The sequence below is a fragment of the Lissotriton vulgaris genome, chromosome 10 (assembly GCF_964263255.1).
Source record: "Lissotriton vulgaris chromosome 10, aLisVul1.2, whole genome shotgun sequence".
Taxonomy (NCBI): domain Eukaryota; kingdom Metazoa; phylum Chordata; class Amphibia; order Caudata; family Salamandridae; genus Lissotriton; species Lissotriton vulgaris.
In genome coordinates, this window is record NC_141698.1 from 6,330,538 (window position 1) to 6,355,129 (window position 24,592).

The 24,592-nt window shown below is 46.9% G+C and overlaps 1 pseudogene; it reads right to left on the reverse strand.

The window, feature by feature from the left end:
- LOC147684296 (protein Wnt-7b-like) overlaps positions 1-24,592 on the reverse strand; it is a 196,507-nt pseudogene that overhangs the window by 124,489 nt on the left and 47,426 nt on the right.

Consider the following 24,592-nt stretch of genomic DNA (forward strand, 5'->3'; position numbering starts at 1 on the left):
CACAGTCGCCAAGCAGACCTCTCAAGAACATGGAGGAAAGTAACACAGTCGCCAAGCATACCCTCTCAAGAACATGGAGGAAAGTAACAGAGTCACCAAGCAGACCTCTCAGGAACATGGAAGAGAGTAACAGAGTCACCAAGTAGACATCTCGAGAACATGGAGGAGAGAAACACAGTCGCCAAGCAGACCTCTCAAGAACATGGAGGAGAGTAACAGAGTCGCCAAGAAGACCTCTCAAGAACATGGAGGAGAGTAACACAGTCGCCAAGCAGACCTCTCAAGAACATGGAGGAGAGTAACACAGTCGCCAAGCAGACCTCTCAAGAACATGGAGGAGAGTAACACAGTCACCGAGCAGACCTCTCAAGAACATGGAGGAGAGTAACACAGTCACCGAGCAGACCTCTCAAGAACATGGAGGAGAGTGACACAGTCACCGAGCAGACCTCTCAAGAACATGTAGGAGAGTGACACAGTCACCGAGCAGACCTCTCAAGGAAATGGAGGAGAGTAACACAGTCACCGAGCAGGTCTACCAAGAACATGGAGGAGAGTGACACAGTCACCGAGCAGACCTCTCAAGATCATGGAAGAGAGAAACACAGTCGCCAAGCAGACCTCTCAAGAACATGGAAGAGAGAAACACAGTCGCCAAGCAGACCTCTCAAGAACATGGAGGAGAGAAACACAGTCACCAAGCACACCTCTCAAGATCATGGAGGAGAGTAACACAGTCGCCAAGCAGACCTCTCAAGAACATGGAATAGAGTGACACAGTCACCAAGCAGACCTCTCAAGAACATGGAGGAGAGCAACAGAGTCACCAAGCAGACCTCTCAAGAACATGGAGGAGAGTAAAACAGTCGCCAAGCAGACCTCTCAAGAACATGGAGGAGAGTGAAACAGTCACCAAGCAGACCTCTCATGAACATGGAGGAGAGTAACAGAGTCGCCAAGCAGACCTCTCGAGAACATGGAGGAGAGAAACACAGTCGCCAAGCAGACCTTTCAAGAACATGGACGAGAGTAACACAGTCGCCAAGCAGACCTCTCAAGAACATGGAATAGAATGACACAGTCACCAAGCAGACCTCTCAAGAACATTGAGGAAATTAACACAGTTGCCAAGCAGACCCTCTCAAGAACATGGAGGAGAGAAACACAGTCACCAAGCAGACCTCTCAAGAATATTGAGGAGAGTAACAGTCGCCAAGTAGACCTCTCAAGAACATGGAAGAGAGTAACACAGTCGCCAAGCAGGCCTCTCAAGAACAAGGAGGAGAGTGACACAGTCGCCAAGCAGGCCTCTCAAGAACATGGAGGAGAGTGATACAGTCGCCAAGCAGGCCTCTCAAGAACATGGAGGAGAGTAACACAGTCGCCAAGCAGGCCTCTCAAGAACATGGAGGAGAGTGATACAGTCGCCAAGCAGGCCTCTCAAGAACATGGAGTAGAGAAACACAGTCACCAAGCAGACCTTTCAGGAACACAGAAGAGAGTAACACAGTCGCCAAGCAGACCTCTCAAGAACATGGAGGAGAATGACACAGTCACCAAGCAGACCTCTCAAGAACATGGAGGAGAGTGAAACAGTCACCAAGCAGACCTCTCATGAACATGGAGGAGAGTAACAGAGTCGCCAAGCAGACCTCTCGAGAACATGGAGGAGAGAAACACAGTCGCCAAGCAGACCTCTCAAGAACATGGAAGAGAGTAACACAGTCGCCAAGCAGGCCTCTCAAGAACAAGGAGGAGAGTGACACAGTCGCCAAGCAGGCCTCTCAAGAACATGGAGGAGAGTGATACAGTCGCCAAGCAGGCCTCTCAAGAACATGGAGGAGAGTAACACAGTCGCCAAGCAGGCCTCTCAAGAACATGGAGGAGAGTGATACAGTCGCCAAGCAGGCCTCTCAAGAACATGGAGTAGAGAAACACAGTCACCAAGCAGACCTTTCAGGAACACAGAAGAGAGTAACACAGTTGCCAAGCAGACCCTCTCAAGAACATGGAGGAGAGAAACACAGTCACCAAGCAGACCTCTCAAGAACATTGAGGAAATTAACACAGTTGCCAAGCAGACCCTCTCAAGAACATGGAGGAGAGAAACACAGTCACCAAGCAGGCCTCTCAAGAACATGGAGGAGAGAAACACAGTCACCCAGCAGACCTCTCAAGAACATGGAGAGTAACAGAGTCGCCAAGCAGACCTCTCGAGAACATGGAGGAAAGTAACACAGTCGCCAAGCAGACCTCTCAAGAACATGGAAGAGAGTAACACAGTCACCAAGCAGACCTCTCAGGAATATTGAGGAGAGTAACAGTCGCTAAGCCGACCTCTGAAGAACATGGAGGAGAGAAACACAGTCGCCAAGCAGACCTCTCAAGAACATGGAGGAGAGTAACACAGTCGCCAAGCACACCCTCTCAAGAACATGGAGGAGAGTAACACAGTCGCCAAGCAGACCTCTCAAGAACATGGAGGAGAGAAACACAGTCGCCAAGCACACCCTCTCAAGAACATGGAGGAGAGTAACACAGTCGCCAAGCAGACCTTTCAAGAACATGGAGGAGAGTGACACAGTCGCCAAGCAGACCTCTCAAGAACATGGAGGAGAGAAACACAGTCGCCAAGCAGACCTCTCAAGAACATGGAGGAGAGTAACACAGTCGCCAAGCACATCCTCTCAAGAACATGGAGGAGAGTAACACAGTCGCCAAGCAGAACTCTCAAGAACATGGAGGAGAGTGACACAGTCGCCAAGCAGACCTCTCAAGAACATGGAGGAGAGAAACACAGTCACCAAGCACACCTCTCAAGATCATGGAGGAGAGTAACACAGTCGCCAAGCAGACCTCTCAAGAACATGGAATAGAGTGACACAGTCACCAAGCAGACCTCTCAAGAACATGGAGGAGAGTAACACAGTCGCCAAGCAGACCTCTCAAGAACATGGAGGAGAGTGAAACAGTCACCAAGCAGACCTCTCAAGAACATGGAGGAGAGTAACAGAGTCGCCAAGCAGACCTCTCGAGAACATGGAGGAGAGAAACACAGTCGCCAAGCAGACCTTTCAAGATCATGGACGAGAGTAACACAGTCGCCAAGCAGACCTCTCAAGAACATGGAAGAGAGAAACACAGTCGCCAAGCAGACCTCTCCAGAACATGGAAGAGAGAAACACAGTCGCCAAGCAGACCTCTCAAGAACATGGAGGAGAGAAACACAGTCACCAAGCAGACCTCTCAAGAACATGGAGGAGAGAAACACAGTCGCCAAGCTGACCTCTCAAGAACATGGAGGAAAGTAACACAGTCGCCAAGCATACCCTCTCAAGAACATGGAGGAAAGTAACAGAGTCACCAAGCAGACCTCTCAGGAACATGGAAAAGAGTAACAGAGTCACCAAGTAGACATCTCGAGAACATGGAGGAGAGAAACACAGTCGCCAAGCAGACCTCTCAAGAACATGGAGGAGAGTAACAGAGTCACCAAGAAGACCTCTCAAGAACATGGAGGAGAGTAACACAGTCACCAAGCAGACCTCTCAAGAACATGGAGGAGAGTAACACAGTCGCCAAGCAGACCTCTCAAGAACATGGAGGAGAGTAACACAGTCACCGAGCAGACCTCTCAAGAACATGGAGGAGAGTAACACAGTCACCGAGCAGACCTCTCAAGAACATGGAGGAGAGTGACACAGTCACCGAGCAGACCTCTCAAGAACATGGAGGAGAGTGACACAGTCACCGAGCAGACCTCTCAAGGAAATGGAGGAGAGTAACACAGTCACCGAGCAGGTCTACCAAGAACATGGAGGAGAGTGACACAGTCACCGAGCAGACCTCTCAAGATCATGGAAGAGAGAAACACAGTCGCCAAGCAGACCTCTCAAGAACATGGAAGAGAGAAACACAGTCGCCAAGCAGACCTCTCAAGAACATGGAGGAGAGAAACACAGTCACCAAGCACACCTCTCAAGATCATGGAGGAGAGTAACACAGTCGCCAAGCAGACCTTTCAAGAACATGGACGAGAGTAACACAGTCGCCAAGCAGACCTCTCAAGAACATGGAAGAGAGAAACACAGTCGCCAAGCAGACCTCTCAAGAACATGGAAGAGAGAAACACAGTCGCCAAGCAGACTTCTCAAGAACATGGAGGAGAGTAACACAGTCACCAAGTAGACCTCTCAAGAACATGGAGGAGAGAAACACAGTCACCAAGCAGACCTCTCAAGAACATGGAGGAGATAAACATAGTCGCCAAGCAGACCTCTCAAGAACATGGAGGAAAGTAACACAGTCGCCAAGCATACCCTCTCAAGAACATGGAGGAAAGTAACACAGTCGCCAAGCAGACCTTTCAAGAACATGGACGAGAGTAACACAGTCGCCAAGCAGACCTCTCAAGAACATGGAAGAGAGAATCACAGTCGCCAAGCAGACCTCTCATGAACATGGAGGAGAGTAACAGAGTCGCCAAGCAGACCTCTCGAGAACATGGAGGAGAGAAACACAGTCGCCAAGCAGACCTTTCAAGAACATGGACGAGAGTAACACAGTCACCAAGCAGACCTCTCAGGAACATGGAAGAGAGTAACACAGTCACCAAGTAGACATCTCGAGAACATGGAGGAGAGAAACACAGTCGCCAAGCAGACCTCTCAAGAACATGGAGGAGAGTAACAGAGTCGCCAAGAAGACCTCCCAAGAACATGGAGGAGAGTAACACAGTCGCCAAGCAGACCTCTCAAGAACATGGAGGAGAGTGACACAGTCACCGAGCAGACCTCTCAAGAACATGGAGGAGAGTAACACAGTCACCGAGCAGACCTCTCAAGAACATGGAGGAGAGTGACACAGTCACCGAGCAGACCTCTCAAGAACATGGAGAAGAGTGACACAGTCACCGAGCAGACCTCTCAAGAACATGGAGGAGAGTAACACAGTCACCGAGCAGGTCTACCAACAATGTGGGTGTGAAAAGGACACATGCACTAAAGTGTGGTGGCCACTCATGGGTCGGGGGATATATTTAAGTGAAACCCCCTGCGTGACATCACCTTCTCCCGCCCTTTCCTTCCATCCATCACATCCAAAGTTAGCTCAACGCAACATACCTCTCTGTGGGTCAACCTACTCCCTAGTCCACTCTGGAACCATCCTTACCTTGCCCCAAACCTTGAGCCTCTTATTATTTATATCTCCCCAGCCGAGTCTTAATGCTGCTGTTCAACTCTACTCGATGCAGCCACTGAACTGTTCATAACCCTCAGCTTTAACACAGCGGATCGTCCCCCGTGGACACAATGAGCAGCCACCACCGTTCTCTGACTCCACGCAGTCGCTGTCACTAAAGCATGGTTTGGAAACACCTCAATCTCCTCTCCGTGACCTCCTCCCGGCAACTCAAATGGATGAAGAGCCGGGAGAGTGAAAGAGGGGCAGGGTTTCCTTTAGGCAACTTTGTTGATCTGACTCTAGCATTCTTTCTTTTTGATCTACATTTAAAATAAATAAATGAATTTGGATTAATATTTTACATTAAAACCCTTTTTTCCTAATTTATTCTAAAGTTTAATACATGTTTTATATTTTACCTATACTTTACCATAGGGAGAGCACCACCTGGACTGTGAACTCACCCAATGGCAAAATAAAGGAAGAAAATAAAAAAAATATTTAACTCAAAAAAATAGTCAAAATATTTTTATGCTGAATATTAATGTAACTTAATTTTATATATTTGTTTTAAAATGTAGAACAAAAGAATGAAATGCTACGGTCCTACAAACTTAATTCTAAATTAAATCTTTAAGGCGTTAAATACATTGTATTAAATAAAAATATTATTCTGAAGTTTACATTTCACCTAAACCATGAAAAGACATTTTTATTATGCATTAATGATGGGAAAGAGGTGGCTTTTTGTAGAGTTAACCCTCGCTTTTTTTGTAACTAGCTACCCAGGACTGAGCTGAGGTTGACTGGACCTGATACAGAACTGTGAGTTCATTACACGTTGAGGCGGCACCACCACTCCATAGAATAAACCACTTTCCTCACTATTATCATTAAAAGTGATGTATAGAATTGATTAAAAGTAATTACCCATGTCCGGTGGATGGCTCTTCTGTCGGTATGAGGGAGGATGGTGATAGAGGGGGGTTACTTCCTGAAGGGTTGTTGGGAGGGCAAGATGTGAGAGGAAGGAGCAGAAGCCGGGGTGGGGAAAAGCTGAACTGGATGCGGAGAGAAATGGAGCAGATGGGTTTTCAGTGGATGAGAACCACGCAATTGGTTAAAAACACATAGAATCCATCAACGCCAGGGTTGTAAGATAGATGATGGGTTCCATACAGGATAGGTTCGCTCGAGCGCCACAGCGAGTCCTCTGATTGGATAAAGTGGTGAGCTTTTAAGATCAGAAAATGGCTCCATGGTCAGGGCCTGTCGGTGCCCAAATATTCTTTCAAATCTTGCCCTTATTAAATTGGTAGTCGGTTCTCACAGGTCCTAAGCAGTTGTGACAACATAAGAAAGTCCTGCTTAAACACCGATTTGGGCACAAAGACGACACAGAGACACAAGCAATCGCCACCACCATGGTCGGCAAGTCTCTATGCCCATGAGGCATAGGCAGTAGACCCACAAATATCCCTTTAAAGGAAGAGCTGTCTTCTGGGATTGCCAAACGCTGGTGATAGGTGGGAGGAACACTTGCTTAAGATCATGCTAACTTAACCCCACAGAGCAGAAACCAACCCAGCGCCCACGCCACTCCGAGACACACCTGCCGCCCCACGCGGGTATTGTGAAGGTTCATCAGAGTGCGGGGGCTGAGCTTCACCTCCCGCGAGCCACATCTGCAGAACAGCCGCCCCACCGCCAGCCCTGTCCTCTGTCATGGTAGCCGACCTTCTCCTGGGCACAGCCGCAGTGGGTGAGGTTGCCATGGTTACAGGCACTGATCATGCCATAAGCAATGCCCGCGGACAGGATGGTATAGAAGAGGCCATCTCTCGGCACCCTGCACCGAACAAAAAACGGGGGTCAGTACGACCTGGAGAAGGGCGTTGTACACAGGGGACAATCCCAAGAACACACATGGAATCACTTTTAGCAAAGAACAGCTTAGATCGGCTCATTGGCCCTGCGCTTTCAGGGCGCTGAGCCGTCTGATCTACAGTTTCACAGTCTCTGTGTCGATCGGGGAGCGGCGTCTCTGCCAATTTACACAACTTATATCAAGACAAAAAGGAAAAGAACAAAACCTGATTTTTTTTCCACAAGACTCCAAATAAGACTTTTTATTCTTCACCATTAAATAAATGCAAAACACAACCTACATTATAAGAAAAAAACAGGGTCTTGAGACAAAGACACATTTATTTGGATCCATTCAGTGTCCACTGATGCATAATGCCTTCTTTTCAATCTGTTTCTCTTTGTCATAGCCCAACAGAGATATTGAATATTATGATGTTGTAATATCTTTATTCTGATGGAACCAAGCGACCACATGTTTCGCAGCATGCTGCTGCCGCCTCAGGACTCAACTGTCAACATCCCAGTGTTCGTCAGGAGAGGAAACATCAAGTATGATCCCCAGCTCTTCTTTTTGCTGAAAAGAGAGAAACATGATGCAGACACGAAGAGGTATGATGGCCGCCCTGCGGATGATGGATACATTGGTGGTGATCCGGGGAGGATGGGCCCAGCCTGAGTTGAGGTAAAGTTGAATGCATAGATAAGTGGCAAGAGGAAAGTGAAGAGAGATACTGTGAGCATTGAGCTTCGTCTCCCATAACTGGAAGAGACGGCCGCTCCTCTATCTGTATAATGTACAAATGGACCGAGAAGGGATTTCACCGCGGTCTGAACCTCTAATCCCCACCCGAGGTCCGGCTCCAACGACTCAATAAGGAATGACCGTTCGAGAATTTGTAAGAGTGTGTTCAGGTATTTACAAAATCAGCTTCCATGCCAGCTTTATGCATGGTGCTTGCCCTGTGTAGAGGCTACCCTATGTTAAATTATCTGTACCTTTTCATTATTAGGTTTTGTTCTATATCAAGTGACAATTCTGCTTATCTACTGTTGGGGCAGGCTGGAGATGAAGGCGCTGAGAAGGGCAATCTCAACTCTTGGATCCTCAGCCTCCCCCTCCCTTCCCCCACACCTGATGTTTGGCTCCATGGTTACTTGCCATCTGCTCATTGGTGCAGCCTGACCTTAGCAGCAACGGACTGCGCATGTGCGTGAAACTTGAACGAGCACGGGGCCAGGACAACAAGGCAGCATCTTGAGCCATTGATGTCGAGGCTGAGGTGAGGCACCCCTCAGTTTGGTGTCTTCCGCTCATCAGAAGAGGAAACACTTCTAGGAGACCTGAGGAGGTCTTTCTCCCCTTGTAAATCATTACTAGGTTTTTAAAGACAAAATGAATGCCGTTTATCAGTTTTTCCTGCACAACTGATATCGCTCATAACTCCCACTTCTATTGGAGCCTTAGATCTGTCCAAACTATCTTCTTTCAGACTGACGCAAGATGAGACGTCTAAGATCATCAAATCCATGACATCTGGCTCCCGGGTGATCCCTATATACACCTTCCAAGAGCAGACACATTGGCCCCAACACGACTTAAAATGGTCAGTACTTCTTTTGGTCCAGGTCTGCTCCCTTCAAGCTGAGGTAGGGCTCTATCACTCCTGTGCAGAAGAAGGCTTCCCTGGTCCATGGTGTCCTAAGTAACTACAGACCAATCTCCTTGCTCCTTTCCTGAGTGAAGCTCCCAAAAAGGAGGTTAACGTTCACGACTCAGAGTTTATTACTCTACTTCATCCAGCTCAGGCAAGTTTTTGGCTTCTTCACATATCTTGTGGCAACTAAAAAGCCTCACTTCAATTACCATAATGATCTCACTTCCGTTTCCTGTTCCCACACACCAGAGCGACCGCCAGCCTTCTCAGCATGGAATGGACAGAAGTATTGTGTGTCCTACACCTCAGTATTCTCAGGCGTGATTGGATGGCAGGCCAGGGTCTCCCATGCTTCAAGATCCTCACCAATGATTGGACTACAAGGCCTTCTCATTTTACTGTCCTGAGCATAGATTGGGGGACAAAGCCCTCTCATTCCACCAGCTGTGTCCTCACCAGTGATTGGGTGAAAAGGCTGTGTCATCCCACAAGCCCTTGCTTCCAACGCTTCAGTGTTGTCACCAGTAGCAGGATGGAAGAAGTGTGTGTCCTGTACTTCAGTGTTCCCATGTGTGGTACACTCGTACACTAAGGTGTTGTTAGTAGAGGCGGGGATTAAAGCTTGCAATGGATTCCTTTCCAGTGTTCCTACAGGTACATGTCATGCATGTGCTCATCGGTGAGAGGACAAGAAGGCTCATGCTCTAATGTGCACCTGCTCCTCATTGGTCAGCTCATACATGGGGTGTAAGTTCACATTCATGATAGGACTAGAGGGCTAGTCGTTAGTGAGCAGGTACTTGTGCTATGTATTCTCTTTGGGGATTGGTCTTGGAGGCTGCTCCTCCTCACTGCATCTGCTGCTCATTGGGCAGTAGATACTTGTGGTGTATGTCCTCATTCATGATTGGACTACAAGGCTTGTAGTTGGTAGCAGGCACTCATTAGTGATTGGCCTAGGAGGCTGCTGCTCCTTAGTGTGTCTGCTGCTTATTGGTCGGCAGTTATTGGAGGTGTATGTCCTCATTCATGATTGGACTAGAACGCTTGTCGTTAGTGATTGGTCTTAAAGGCTGTCGCTCTTTAGTGCATCTGCTGGTCATTGGTCTGCAGGTACTTGTGCTATGTATTCTCTTTGGGGATTGGTCTTGGAGGCTGCTCCTCCTAACTGCATCTGCTGGTCATTGGGTAGTAGACACTAGTGGTGTATGTTCTCATTCATGATTGAATTACAAGGCTTGTCGTTAGTGAGCAGGCACTCGTTAGTGATTGGTCTTGGAGGCTGCGGCTCCTTAGTGTATCTGCTGCTGGTCATTGGTCTGCAGATACTTGTGGTGTGTGTTCTCATTCATGATTGGACTACAAGGCTGCTGCTCCTCAGTGCTGCTGCGGGCCATTGGCGGGCAGTTACTTGTGGTTTCCACTCTCGTGCTTGACTGGACTGAAAGACTTGTTGCTGGTGTTCAGATCCTCACTCGTAAATGGCTTAGGAGTCTGCTCCTCCTTAGTTCATCTGCTGGCCATTGGTCATCAGTTAGTTGTTGTGTATGCTCTCTTTCTTGATTGGACTAGAAGTCTAGCTGCTGGTGAGCAGGCACTTGTGGTTTATATTCTCATTGGATATTGGCCTAGGAGGCGCCACTCATAGTGTTTCATCTGGTCATTGGTCAACAGACCCATGCGGTGCATACATCGATGCCCTCCCCGGTGAATGCAGTTGAGGGCACTTGTTTGGTTCTTGCTGGTGGGTAAGTTGACAGGAGCACATAGTTGGTACTCACATCGACCCACCTCCTACCTGCTTTTTCATTTACCCACTTTTAACTCCTGGCTGAAGAGGGTTCTCTCTCCCAGGGAAGTACAATTCCACCGGTGATGCTGAAACTGGTGTTGGCACTCCTCAGCTCCCAAGTGGGCACCTCTGCCAATGGCAACTATGGCATCAGGGCGGTTGTGGCAGAAAGCCCGCTGCCGGGGGGACAACCCAGGAACCTTACTGCAGATAATACTGGCCCCAAGAGCCAGCACAGACGAAACGCACCTGCAATAGAGGAGGAGACCTGATTATGTACCACATGGCCCCCAGGGCTGTCTGGACACTGAAGAAGAGTTTAGCAACCCCTCATCTGTGTGTGTGTGTCTGTGTACAGGACTTCCCAACGCTGATGTGTGAAGCCATCTCTTACATCAGCTGGACGAGCTCATGGCACCTCATACCCTGATGGAGCAGATTTCATCTGCAGTCAGGCATTGTTTTATTTTTTGTGCTTCAGACAAACTGCATTTAAATTGCCACGCACCTTTTGGTGCAAGTTAAAAACATGGCACACGAAAAACATGAAAGTGAGGCCTATTCAGTCTTAAATGCTTTTGCTGAATTAACATGTGTTTTTGCAATGTAGAGAAAATTGGCCTTTTTAGCTTTGAAGATTAATAGAATGTGTTTCTCTCTTCTCAGCTCATCCCTTATAATCTACATCCACTATTCCTGTCTTAAAAGACTTTGACTTGTTGCATATTTTGATACATATTTTCAGTTAATAACACCTCTTTTTCTTAGTTGCACATTGCACATTTATGTTCATAAATAATAGAAAAGCTGCTTTACACTAGTAGCTTGGCTAGGTAAACATTTATACATGAAATTAATATTATCTTTGTGTTTGTTTTATTTTGGGGCCTACCATTAAATGGCTGCCTGTGAAACCAGGCTATGGCTTGCTTTGAAAGAGAAGAGAGCATGCGCAGACTGTGGCATCTTGACTCAAACCACGAAGAAGTCAAGGACAGCTTGAACTGTACATTCTTGTGACTGTGCCAATGTACCAGCTAACTAAAGTATCCGTCCTACTGCGCTGTGAAAGGAAGGAAGAATTAGAATGATACATTTTTCCTAGTAAATGTTGCAAATGTTTATAAATGTATTATTCATGTATGCTTCTTTTGTTAAACTGATAAAGTCAGGTTTTTTAGAATGAGTCAGGGTTGTGCAAACTCATGCCATCATGACTGACCAATCCCGTACAGGTTTTCCTGAAAGATGTTACATCTTTGTGTAGTCTGCCAAAATTTTGTGTATAAATTCTGACCTCTCCGGAGGAGGGGCTGGCTTTCTCAGCTCAGCTGGCTTCTTGCTCATTTTGGCTTAGGCTTTTCTTCATTCTATGGGTTAGGTACGAGAAACGTCCCCGGAGATTGCGGAAGGGAGGAGTGGCGTCCGAGGAGTGTCAGGGGGAGGTTTCTTGCTTCCACGTCATATTTTTGCACGGAGGCCGCATTCCTTTGAGGTCTGGTGAAGGGCGGGCTGTCTCCCTCCCTGCTTGCTCTTTAGACACAGACAGATGCAGAAGAACAGCAACAGATAGAAAGGCTTTTTAGATTTAGATGCTAAACTTTAAGTTTATGCTTTGACTAATTAATTAGGTCTGAAAAGATTTATTTGGTTTATGCATTTATTTCTCTTTATGGGAGATTTTTGCAAACTATCTGACTTTTGATTAGCCTTGCAAGACTATATTTTTCTTAGAAACTCTTTAAGAATTTTGATTGACATTTTGCGCCACATTCCTATATGTAATGCTTATATGCAGACTGTAATGTGTTCTGTAATAATGCTATTTTTTCTGTTTTCCAAATTCTGTAACCTGATTGATATTTTACTAATGAATAAAGGGTCAGAGAAAAATTTACTTTTTACTAGAAAATAAAACCCTTTAAATACTCAACAACTCTCTTTATTGGCTTAAAAGAATAATTGTATTTTTGACTGTTCATCTTTATTTAAAGTCTCCTGAAGGTAATACATGGTGTGAAGGGCCCAACACGTTTTGAGCGGTAAATTAGAGGTAGCATGAAGGTTTTGCATTGAGAAACTACCAGAAGAAATTACCGCTCCATCAGTTTTTGGTAATCAGAGGATGGTCATTATTGATTAGTTTGATAATTAATGATTATTGGTTTCACCATCAACTACTCAACTAATGGATCATTGACCTTAAGTAGGGGAGTAAAATAATTGCCCAAGTTAGATAAATGTCCAAGTCCTGATTCCTGACTCCAATGCTCAGAACCTGAAGACTGGCAAAGCAGTACTTGAAGGTGATGCAAGAAGTGGTGTGAGTATGAACCGGGTTGTGAAATGTTGTTAATATGCTAGCATGTATTTTTGAAGTGTTGAAAATAGTAAGGATTTTTACTGTTGGTGACATTTTGCTCATTTTGAATTGATGGTGTTATTGATTATATTGGTAATTTCATGGGACATACTTTTTTTTGGTTATTGATTACATGTTTTAACTCTTCATGTTAAGTTAGTGTCTTGCTCTATGTTGTCTGGAACACGCAGGTATGCACACCTGTGGAATCCCGGGAAGGATTAGCGGGTGGTAAATGGAAGCCACACTGCACTGAGGTTACTCGTCTGTTGGAATAACACTGAGAAGCTGGGTAGGGCTGGCAGTGTTAAATTAGGGACTATTTTCTGTGTGAGTGATTGATAGCAAAGAGTTCGCTGGTGAAACTTTGGTCTGATATCACCTAGAAAGGGTCACACTAAAGGAGTAGCAGGTTCTTCTGAGCTTGAGTGACAGCAAAAGGGTTCACTGGTAAAACTTTGGCCTAAGATATATCCTGAAGGATAAGGCCAAAGGAGTAGCAGGTTCTTCTGAGCTTGTGTGAAAGGTAAGCGGAAGGGATTTACCTGTAGTGTTTGAAGAGTAATCGGAAAGTCTTACTTTGTGAAGGGTATGCGGAATGTGTTACTCGCAGTGAATATAAATCTATCCTTTATTTAGCACAACAGACAGAGTAGCGAATGTATTTATGTTGTTACTAACAGAGTTATTGATTAAGAGAAATATTGCAGTAAGATTTTGTGGAGGGTCAGTGGTAGGAGTAAAACTGATGAAAAATTGAGACTGACAGCTTTGGAAAAAAGAAATTGCATTGAACTATTGCAAAAATGAAATTCTTTTAAGGCTTAAAGAAGCTGTTAGGAGGTAAATTGAAAAATTCGTTTTTTATTGGTGATGCTCCTGAAGGAACACCTGTGCATTTTATGTCTACCAATTTGGGACAAAATACATGTATGTGGGTTCACCAATGGTACAAGATTACTGAAAAAGAGGGTGTTTTGAGGTGTCCAAAAGATGGTACTTTTGAATTGCAAATTATTGACAAATTAAGGGAAGTGTTATGTGAAGTAAAGACACCTTCTAAAGCTGCACAAATTGAGGCCTTAAGCATATGGGAAAAGGTAGCAAGAGAGAAAGCAAGTGAGGATAAAAATATAAAGCACCAAATACAGGAGAAGAGAATTAATGATGATAACGAGCTTCAAATAAATAATGATTCAGGGGATAAAATAATGGATGCATTGTTAACTGAGTGTCCACCACTTTATGTGGTTCCCATTACAAATACTGAAAATAGTGTACTAGTAAGCACTACAGTGGCTACTGCTTCTGTTGAACAGAGAAAAACACAGATTGAGAAAACTGTGCAAACATTTCAGATTGACCCATTACCTGTTGATTCAGCACTGACAGTGATACCTCCAGGTGTTACTGCTTCAAATGTGCCTGATTCAGTCCAAGAATTGCTAACTGCAGATGCACAGATAATGCATAGAAAACTTATGACTTTCCCAATTAATATGGTCCCTACTGAAAAGGTTCAAAGAGCTGCAGAAGGAGAGATTATGGGAGGGTTTATTTCAGAAACTCAGAATTCACAGGTTATTGAACAGAAATTACCCCACGCACTAAAAGGTGAGGGACAAATGGCCTTTAAAACATCTGCAGCCCAGGATAAAATAAATATATTTGAAAATGGGATTTCTCAAACCTGCTTTGAGGAAGCAGCAGTGATTAAAAAGATAGAAAACATGGGAGAACATATTAACACAGGCCCTGAAAAAGAGAGACAGCTTAGTGTTTTAAATTCAGCACTTGAACATGAAGAAAATAACAGTCCATGCTGTTTAAATAATGAAAATGTGAACAAGTGTCAGGAAAAAGAATTAATTTCCCTGAGTAGGGAAACAGTTGCATGTGCATTAACTACACACAATGGCCTGACAGATTTGGCTCAAAATTATGAAACTGATGTTTCAGGAAGTTTTCCATCTCAGAAAAGTTTTAGGGTACATATGGATGATGAAGCAAATGAGAAAATGTGTTCTTCAGGAATGCAATTGCACATTGCAGAAATAAAATATATTTTTTAATGCAATGGGTTTGAGAAATTAGGAGACAAATGGGCAAGAAAACATGAGAAGAAAAAGAAACCACCAGACCTAGCAAGGAAAATGGATAAGGAAAAGAAGCCACCAGATTTAGTTGAGAAAAATAATAAGCAGAATGAGGGAGAAGCTTTTGCTTACTCATTGAGAGAAAAGGTGGGAGAAGTGCATGTTCCTATGCCACAGAATAAAAGTGAATTTGCAGCATTTCTGAACACAATCCCACATTTGAGAGACAGAATTATGCTGTGGTACCCACAAGTTGATGGATTTGTTGAGATTTTAAAAGAGCTGTGCATTAATTTGGAAATGTTCTTTTACATTGCCGTGCAGAATGAATTGTGGTTTGAATCTAAAGTTATTCAAAGGCCAGGTGAGGAGACAATGAAAAGGGTTTGCATGAATGCACCATCATTTTCTGTTGATATGGAGGAAAACATAGCAGTGATTATTTTCCTGAAGGGTGGAGAGCCAGCAAAGGATGTTGATTGGGTACAGATTAAAATAACACAGGATGGAAGTAAAGGTGTTTTGGTTTGTGCAAATTCAGGTATGGATGTTGTACTGCGGGAAAATATGTCCTTTTGCCATCTTTATAGCAGATTTGAGCATTGGAAGAAGGAAAATAACTTTAAACATGATGCACAAAAACATGGAGAAATGCAGATGCAAAATATACCAGCTAAGCAAATGCAAATGTCAATTCAGAAACATGTACCTATGGCAGGAATTTTCCAAGCAAAGTTGGTCCCACAAAATATGGAAAAAGCTCAAATTAATTTAAATAAGCTGTCCAGAGCAAGAGTGAATTATTTCCAGAGACAAAATCAAAACCCAGTCCAACGGGTTGCCGTGTTTGAAAATGAGAGTTTTAACACTCACAATTCTGAATTTACCAAGTCCATTGTGAAGGCAGTGTAAAGTCCAGACTTAATTTCAAGAGTTTTAAACAAAGAAATTACAAACTCAGTTTTAGAAGAATTTGAACCAAAATTAGGCCCATTTGAGGAAAATTACAAAACTGTTGTCTGTGACTCTGGCCTAGCAGAAAAACAATTATTTTGCAAATTGAACAGCACAGATTACTGTATATCAGATAATGTTCATTTTCCTGATGAGGATGTACATTTTAAAATGACCCAACAAGAGACAGCTGTAGCATTATTTTCAGAAAAGACAGTTGAAAAATTACCTTCTGATTTTGAAAAAATAATAAACACAGAAATAAGAGAGTTCACAGAGAAGGATGCCAGATTAATAAAATGTGCAGAACATGTCTTATTAAAATTAGAACCAAATGACATGTATTCAGGAACACCATCAGTTGCAGAAATGTCACCAATAAAAGGATTTTTGATGGACTTGATTGGAAGTTTATGTAACTTTCTGATCACAGGTTCACAGAAAATAAATGAAAAGAACAGAATAGTGCAGGAGATTAAAAGCATATTTTTTTCATGTTGTCCTGTGGTACCGAATCCAGCCAATATATTTTTTCACATTCCATGTGCTGAAGAATGGCTTACTTTTATTGATTTTTGCAAAGTCCATGTAACAGTGCCATTGCATGAGAATAGTCAGGAGTACTGTCAAAAAGAAAATGAATATCTGGGACACAAAATTGGAAAGGGAGGTAGAAAGGTGTCACCAGAGAGGGTCAATCAATCAATCAATCAAGAACATTTATAGAGCGCACTACCTACCCGTAGGGTCTCAAGGCGCTTGGGGGGGGGGGGGGCGCTACTGCTCGAACAGCCAGGTCTTGAGCTTCTTCCTGAAGGAGAGGTGGTCTTGGGTCAGGCGCAGGTCGGCCGGGAGGGAGTTCCAGGTCTTGGCGGCCAGGTAGGAGAAGGACCTTCCTCCTGCAGTGGCTTTACGGATGCGTGGGACGGTGGCGAGGGCGTGGCTGGCAGATCGGAGGTGGCGTTTGGGAGCGTAGAAGTTGATGCTGTTGTTGAGGTAGCTCGGGCCTTGATCGTGGAGAGCTTTGTGTGCGTGGGTAAGGAGGCGGAAGGTGATTCTCTTGTTGACCGGGAGCCAGTGCAGGTCTCTTAGGTGTCCGGAGATGTGGCGTGGGATGTCGAGGATGAGTCTGGCTGAGGCGTTCTGGATGCGCTGGAGTCTCTTCTGGATCTTGGCGGTGGTTCCGGCGTAGAGTGCGTTGCCGTAGTCCAGTCGGCTGGTGACGAGGGCCTGGGTGACGGTCTTCCTGGTCTCCGTGGGGATCCACCAGAAGATCTTCCGAAGCATGCGCAGGATGTTGAAGCACGACGAGGAGACGGCGTTGACTTGCCTGGTCATGGAGAGGGAGGAGTCCAGGATGAAGCCCAGGTTGCGTGCGTGGTTCGTTGGTTTGGGTGCGGTGCCAGGGCGGGGGGCCACCAGGAGTCGTCCCAGGCGGAGTGCGAGGAGCCCAGGATGAGGACCTCCGTCTTATCTGAGTTCAGTTTCAGGCGGCTCGTCGTCATCCACTCGGCTACCTCTTTCATCCCTTCGTGCAGGTTGGCTCTGGCGGCGGCGGGGTCGTTGGTCAGGGAGAGGATCAGCTGGGTGTCGTCGGCGTAGGAGATTATGTTGAGGTTGTGTTGGCGTGCGATGGCCGCGAGGGGGCTCATGTAGACGTTGAAGAGAGTAGGGCTCAGCGAGGATCCTTGAGGGACGCCGCAGATGACTTTGGTGGCCTCTGACTTGTACGGTGGTAGGCGGACTCTCTGTGTTCTTCCGTCGAGGAAGGAGACGATCCATTCCAGCGCCTTCTCCTGGATTCCGACGTTGCTGAGGCGCTGCACTAGGGTGCGGTGGCAGACCGTGTCGAAAGCCGCGGAGAGGTCTAGGAGGATGAGGGCCGCTGTTTCTCCGTTGTCCATCAGGGCTCGGATGTCGTCGGTGGCGGCGATGAGGGCGGTCTCGGTGCTGTGGTTGGCACGGAATCCGGACTGCGATGGGTCGAGGGATTCATTCGTCTCGAGGAAGGCGGCCAGCTGCTTGTTGACGGTCTTCTCGATGACTTTGGCTGGGAACGGGAGAAGAGAGATGGGGCGGTAATTCTTGAGTTCGCTGGGGTCTGCTGTAGGTTTCTTTAGTAGAGCGCTGAGTTCGGCGTGCTTCCAGCTCTCGGGGGAAGGTGGCGGTGTCGAATGAGGTGTTGATGATGTCCCGCAGGTGGGGTGCGATGACGGTGTCGGCTTTGTTGAAGACGTGGTGAGGGCAGGGGTCGGTCGGAGATCCGGAGTGGATGGAGTTCATCATGTGGACGGTGTCTTCGGTGTTGACCGGGGTTCAGGCGCGGAGGGTGGTGGTGGGTGGCGTTGCTGCGGTCGTGGTGTGCGTCGGTTGGGTGCTGAAGCTGTTGTGTATGTCCGCGATCTTGTTGTGGAAGTAGGAGGCGAGGGAGTTGCAGAGGTCTTGCGATGGGGTGATGTCGTTGTTTCCGGCGTTGGGGTTGGAGAGCTCTTTCACGATGTTGAAGAGTTCCTTGCAGTTGTGTGCGTTGTTGTCCAGTCGATTCTTGAAAGCCGTTTTCTTGGCGGTGCGGATCAGTTGGTGGTGTTTCCGGGTGGCGAGCTTGAGGGTGGTCCTGTTGCCCGGCGTGGGTTCCTTTCTCCAGGCTTTCTCGAGGGCTCGGCAGTTCTTCTTGGAGCTCTTGAGTTCGTCGGTGAACCATGGGGCTCTCTTACTGCCGGGTCTGCTGGGCGGGATCCTCAGAGGGGCGAGTTCGTCTGCGCATTTGCCGATCCACTTCGAAAGGTTGTCGGCGGCCTGACTGGGGTTCGCTGAGCTGGCCGGAGGGTGCTGGCTCAGGGAAGCGGCGAGCTGTTCGGCTGTGATCTTGTTCCAGCTTCTTCGGGCAACCTGTTGCTGGTGGTGGTGGATCGTTGATCTTCTGAAGGTGAAGTGGATGCATCTGTGGTCCGTCCAGTGGAGTTCTGTGGCGTGGCTGAAGGCGATGTCTTTGCTGGATGAGAAGATGGCGTCGAGTGTGTGTCCGGCGAGGTGGGTGGGGGTGGACACCAGCTGCTTGAGTCCAAGGTTGGCGAGGTTGTCGAGCAGGGTGCTGGTGTTGCAGTCGTTGTTGTTCTCCAGGTGGAAGTTGAAGTCCCCCAGGAGGATGTAGTCAGCGGAGGGGAGGGCGTGCGGGCTGACGAAGTCGGCGATGTCCTCGCTGAATTGAGTGCGTGGTCCCGGAGGTCGGTAGATCAGGGTGCCTCTGAGGGTGGTATTCGGGTCGGTGTGGATCTGGAAATGCAGGTGTTCGGCGGAGGGTGGGGTGTTGTCGGTGCTGGTCGTGATGTGGATGGTGTCCTTGTGGATGATGGCGATGCCTCCTCCCACCTGGTTGGCGTTGCGGTCCCTCCGGGTGATCTTGTAGCCTTCTGGGATGGCGATGGCGATGTCGGGCGCTGAGGAGGCGTTCATCCAGGTCTCCGTGATGAAGGCAACGTCAGGGGCTGTGGCGTCTAGGAGGTTCCAGAGTTCGATGGCGTGTCTGTGGACGGAGCGGGTGTTGAGCAGGATGCACTTGAGGTGGTTGCTGCTGGTGTTCGGTATGGCGGGTGCTGGTGTCGGGCAGGTCCGGATGCAGGTGAACTTGCAGGTGTTGCAGCTGAAGGGTCCGTGGACGCGTCGTGGGGTGGCTCGGTAGCATCCCGGGGCTCGGCCGGTGTTGAGTGCGATGAGGGTTGCGGCGGTGTACGTCAGGCGGGTCGGTGGGGGTCCTCGAGGGCCAGGGGTCCTGGCACTGGGCGCGGTCCAAGCGCGGACGGGCGTAGACGGGCTTACCTTTGGCGCGCCTTCGGCGCACAATCGGCGCGCCCGCTGCGCGTGACCGCTGCGCGTTCGCACGGTCGCCATTTAAGGCGAAGTGCGCGGGTGGGCGGAGCAGCTGGGAGGCGGGAGCGGGGAGGGTACAGAAAGAAAAGGGGCGGGGTTAAGGGAGATGGCGGGAAGCGGGGAGCGGGGAGGGATGCGACAAGGGCGTAAAAAAATGGCACAAGTGGACAACAAAAACCTAAAAATACACTAGCAATACCAGGGCAGACAGGAGCACACACAGGGAACACAGGCAGCACTACAGGACGGAGCACGCCGCCCGAGGGCAGGGGGCGTGGTCACACGGCAGAGCCGGGCAGCGAGGCACCAGGAGAGGGCGCACACGCAGCAGCTGGTGGCCGTGCGGCGCGGGGGTGTCCTAGAACTAGGTCACACTCACCCGCGTCGCACGGTCGCCATTTAAGGCCAAGTGCGTGGGTGGGCGGAGCAGCTGGGAGGCGGGAGCGGGGAGGGTACAGAAAGAAAAGGGGCGGGGTTAAGGGAGATGGCGGGAAGCGGGGAGCGGGGAGGGATGCGACGAGGGCGGAAAAAAACGGCACAAGTGGACAACAAAAACCTAAAAATACACTAGCAATACCAGGGCAGACAGGAGCACACACAGGGAACACAGGCAGCACTACAGGACGGAGCACGCCGCCCGAGGGCAGGGGGTGTGGTCACGCGGCAGAGCCGGGCAGCGAGGCACCAGGAGAGGGGGCACACGCAGCAGCTGGTGGCCGTGCGGCGCGGGGGTGTCCTAGAACTAGGTCACACTCACCCGCGTCGCACGGTCGCCATTTAAGGCCAAGTGCGCGGGTGGGCGGAGCAGCTGGGAGGCGGGAGCGGGGAGGGAACAGAAAGAAAAGGGGCGGGGTTAAGGGAGATGGCGGGAAGCGGGGAGCGGGGAGGGATGCGACGAGAGCGGAAAAAAACGGCACAAGTGGACAACAAAAACCTAAAAATACACTAGCAATACCAGGGCAGACAGGAGCACACACAGGGAACACAGGCAGCACTACAGGACGGAGCACTCCGCCCGAGGGCAGGGGGCGTGGTCACGCGGCAGAGCCGGGCAGCGAGGCACCAGGAGAGGGGGCACACGCAGCAGCTGGTGGCAGTGCGGCGCGGGGGTGTCCTAGAACTAGGTCACACTCACCCGCGTCGCACGGTCGCCATTTAAGGCCAAGTGCGCGGGTGGGCGGAGCAGCTGGGAGGCGGGAGCGGGAGGGTACAGAAAGAAAAGGGGCGGGGTTAAGGGAGATGGCGGGAAGCGGGGAGCAGGGAGGGATGCGACGAGGGCGGAAAAAAACGGCACAAGTGGACAACAAAAACCTAAAAATACACTAGCAATACCAGGGCAGACAGGAGCACACACAGGGAACACAGGCAGCACTACAGGACGGAGCACGCCGCCCGAGGGCAGGGGGCGTGGTCACGCGGCAGAGTCGGGCAGCGAGGCACCAGGAGAGGGGGCACACGCAGCAGCTGGTGGCCGTGCGGCGCGGGGGTGTCCTAGAACTAGGTGGAAATAATTTCCAAGATAAATCCACCTCAAATAAAGAAAGAAGTCAGGACATTTTTGAGAATGGTTAGCTGCTGTAGAGAGTGGTTACTAAACCTTTCCCTAGTGGCTAAGCCTTTACTGAGGCTGACACATGAGGATGTGTCCGATCCGCTTCCATTGGACAACAACTGCACAAAAGCATTCCTAGAGTTGAAAGAGAAAGAATGATGCACCCCAGCACTAGGAATGAAAGTTTATTTGAAAGAAAATACAACAATTTGCAGTGAGAGGGAGGGCTGCACTCTCTCATTGCCTATTCAAAAAGATGACTGTGTTCAAAGCTCTGTGATGTATTGCCCAATGACCTTTGACCCTAACTTCACAGAAATGTCAGCAAATGAATTGGATTGTGATGAAACTGAATATGAGTGTCTAAATATCATGAAAATATGCATAAAGTCAAATTCAGACTTTAATGATGAAATTCTGAGTCAGCCCAACAATGTCCATTTTGTAGATGGCCCATGTTTGAAAGGTGACACATTAAAAGCAGCGCATGCTGTGCTCCTTATGCATTTTGGTGTCAAAGCGTCATGGCTCTCAATAGTTGCCCCAGTCCAAAATTCGAAATTGATTGCCCTTACCATAACATGCAGTATATTTGCTCAAATGGGAGTCACTGTTGTCATGGGAGAGAGAAATGCTTATTCAGTTGCACACATGTGGGTTTTGATAGCATGTACATTCTATGGAATCTTCACAGGTGAATTAAAAGAGGCTCAAGACAATGTTTTTGAAGCAGCACAACAGGGTTGCATCAGAACTGTTTTTGAGAAAAGTGACAACTGCATAGTGGCAAAAGAGTTATTGCAAAGACTGATGCCCAGGTATAGATTGCCAGTTTCTCTGAAATCAGATCATAATGTGGTCACAAAGATAATGAGTGCAGAACAGATTGGACAAGGAAAGGATAGTAGTTATCTGCCTGAAGTGTTAAGCATAATAAAGCAGCACAATGGCAGCACTGAGTTACCTTTTGCAAAAGACGGTGTCTCACCAACACCAAAGTGGCTTGAAAATGCATATGCAAATGCACTTGTGGAAAACAATGATGTGAACGCTAGCCATGGCTGTGTAGGTCTCTTTGATGTACAGTGTGCAGTTTCTCACCAGATTGCAGCTGCTACACAAGATCTGCATAATGGATGGTGCAACGGCTTTGATCTGAGAGATGCTGTGGTGAAACATCTGAATCTGATCAAAGTGAAGATAAGAGTGAAAGGCATTGGTTGAAAAAGTGCAAAGGATTGATGGTGCTCTGTCCGAGTTTCTCAGCACCTAAGTAGTCTAATTTGCATTGAAAAGGTAGAGAATGCCACACTATATGAGCCATTCTGATGGCAAGCTGATGACAAAGAGGAAAGAAATGCTAAAACTGTCCTGTTGAATTCCTTTTTTATTATTTTAGTTACTTATTTTAAGGAAGACTAACTGTTCCAAGAAGCTACTTACAGAACTCTGCACTAAAACATTTGAGCCTGGCTATATATGATCTGATTAAAGATAGACTTGTGTTTGCCTTAGAAATAGAAGTAAAATTGTTATATGCTCAGCTTTTGCAATTTAAAAAAAAAAAGTCACTTTTGAAAATGAAATATGTGTGATGAAATAAAAATCATCTTATTGTGATTTGAATCATCAGAAGGGTGGATTGATGGGGCAGATTTCATCTGCAGACAGGCATTGTCCTATTTGTTGTGCTTCAGACAGACTGCATTTCAATTGCCACCCACCTTTTGGTGCAAGTTAAAAACATGACACATGAAAAACATGAAAGTGAGGCCAATTCAGTCTTAAATGCTTTTGCTGAATTAACATGTGTTTTTGCAATGTAGAGAAAAGTGCCCTTTTTTGCTTTGAAGATTAATAGAATATGTTTCTCTCTTCCCAGCTCATCCCTAAATCCACTATTTCTGTCTTAATAGACTTTGACTTGTTGCATATTTTGATACATATTTTCAGTTAATAACATCTCTTTTTCTTTGTTGCACATTGCCATGTTGTCATAAATAATAGAAAAGCTGCTTTACACTAGTAGCTTGGCTAGGTAAACATTTATACATGAAATTAATATTATCTTTGTGTTTGTTTTATTTTGGGGCCTACCATTAAATGGCTGCCTGTGAAACCAGCAAGGCTATGGCTTGCTTTGAAAGAGAAGAGAGCATGCGCAGACTGTGGCAGCTTGACTCAAACCACGAAGAAGTCAAGGACAGCTTGAACTGTACATTCTTGTGACTGTGCCAATGTACCAGCTAACTAAAGTATCCGTCCTACTGCGCTGTGAAAGGAAGGAAGAATTAGAATGATACATTTTTCCTAGTAAATGTTGCAAATGTTTATAAATGTATTATTCATGTATGCTTCTTTTGTTAAACTGATAAAGTCAGGTTTTTTAGAATGAGTCAGGGTTGTGCAAACTCATGCCATCATGACTGACCAATCCCGTACAGGTTTTCCTGAAAGATGTTACATCTTTGTGTAGTCTGCCAAAATTTTGTGTATAAATTCTGACCTCTCCGGAGGAGGGGCTGGCTTTCTCAGCTCAGCTGGCTTCTTGCTCATTTTGGCTTAGGCTTTTCTTCATTCTATGGGTTAGGTACGAGAAACGTCCCCGGAGATTGCGGAAGGGAGGAGTGGCGTCCGAGGAGTGTCAGGGGGAGGTTTCTTGCTTCCACGTCATATTTTTCCACTGAGGCCGCATTCCTTTGAGGTCTGGTGAAGGGCGGGCTGTCTCCCTCCCTGCTTGCTCTTTAGACACAGACAGATGCAGAAGAGCAGCAACAGATAGAAAGGCTTTTTAGATTTAGATGCTAAACTTTAAGTTTATGCTTTGACTAATTAATTAGGTCTGAAAAGATTTATTTGTTTTATGCATTTATTTCTCTATATGGGAGATTTTTGCAAACTATTTGATTTTGACTCTTTAGGAATTTTGATTGACATTTTGCGCCACATTCCTATATGTAATGCTTATATGCAGACTGTAATGTGTTCTGTATTAATGCTATTTTTTCTGTTTTCCAAATTCTGTAACCTGATTGATATTTTACTAATTAATAAAGGGTCAGAGAAAAATTAACTTTTGACTAGAAAATAAAACCCTTTAAATACTCAACAACTCTCTTTATTGGCTTAAAAGAATAATTGCATTTTTGACTGTTCATCTTTATTTAAAGTCTCCTGAAGGTAATACAAGGTGTGAAGGGCCCAACACGTTTTGAGCGGTAAATTAGAGGTAGCATGAAGGTTTTGCATTGAGAAACTACC